At 40.8% G+C, this 1,148-nt stretch overlaps 1 protein-coding gene across 3 annotated transcripts in view; it reads right to left on the reverse strand.

Annotated features, from left to right (window-relative positions):
- LOC109957822 (nuclear factor interleukin-3-regulated protein-like) overlaps nt 1–916 on the reverse strand; it is a 3,010-nt gene extending 2,094 nt beyond the window's left edge. For all 3 annotated transcript variants that reach the window (XM_020596000.1, XM_020595998.1, XM_020595999.1), the window contains exon 1: nt 515–916. The gene's annotated coding sequence lies outside the window, so the exon portion shown is untranslated. The remainder of the gene's footprint in view (nt 1–514) is intronic.
- Between the last annotated feature and the right edge of the window lie 232 nt (nt 917–1,148).

Genomic DNA, 1,148 nt, shown 5'->3' on the forward strand with positions numbered 1-1,148 from the left:
ACTCTTAGATCAAACAGATACTGATAAGCACTTCGGTGGGTAGAGCTACAATATTAGGCTATGGACTCATAATGATGTATTTGATACAAAACTTTTTAAAGGTTTACATTTCTCCAGTGAAATTTTAGTTCATAATATTTATAGAAAAGAAGTTACTTAATAAAGAGTTGATAAGGAGTAAGTCGTATAGAGAGCTGCTAAAAAGTTTCTGTTAGAAAGAAATGTTAAAAATCCCAAATCTTAAATGTCTTGTTTAGAATTTGATTCTGAGTCAAACATCATATTGTCACTATCAAAACCCTCCTTAAACCCTAAAGACATCCATGAGCCCTAAAAGGACTATTCATTAAACAAAGACTACACTTGTGTGAAATCCTTATTTCCCCAGCAGCCTATGGGATGATAGACGCAAAGGAAAAACATTCTTAAAACTAAACTAAACTAAACGTATTTGCGTGATGAAAAAACGATAATTCTCGTAAAGAAATGAAACTATAGAGGAGATTTTACTTACAAATCAAACAGCTGCTGAAATCCTTCCAGACGTGGAGCCTCACCGCTCGTCGGGACGTTTCTGCCGCTTCGCATCTCTGTAGTTTCTCTCCTCGCTCCTCGGGTCAGCCAGGGTCGTGTCCTCACCCGGGACGACCTCCCTCCCTCCTCCTCCTCTCCTAAAGGGAATCCAGTCGAGTCAAGCCAGGGGAGAAACCCAGAAAGAACAGGAGCGAAACGGGGCTGCTTTCAAAATAAGTCTAAGCAAGGTTGTTATTTAAACTATTTTATGATTTTAGTAGCCTACAGTTCGCACTTTAGCTTTGAAAATAAACTGTTTAAGCAAAATGTAAGTCATGTAGGCTAGCGATTCAATTCTGAGCAAATAAGTGATAACGGACGAAAAAGCATTTTGGTGACCATAGCCTGCAGCAAAGCGGCTGTCTCCGCAGTAGCACTTCCGTCTGTCAGTGAGGACATGTCCTGTGTCTCCTCAGCCAGCCTGCAACAAGCAGCACTACCTGACTGGCCCTAAATGGCCCTTGAAATGTCAGCTCAGAGAGCCCTTATTGAGGTTTACACCGATTACAACAAATGTCACATGAAAAGGTATATGGTGTAGTGTTTAGGTAGTTCCTGCTCTGAGTCTGATGATG

Source organism: Monopterus albus, unplaced genomic scaffold, assembly GCF_001952655.1.
Source record: "Monopterus albus unplaced genomic scaffold, M_albus_1.0 scaffold29.1, whole genome shotgun sequence".
Classification (NCBI taxonomy): Eukaryota; Metazoa; Chordata; class Actinopteri; order Synbranchiformes; family Synbranchidae; genus Monopterus; species Monopterus albus.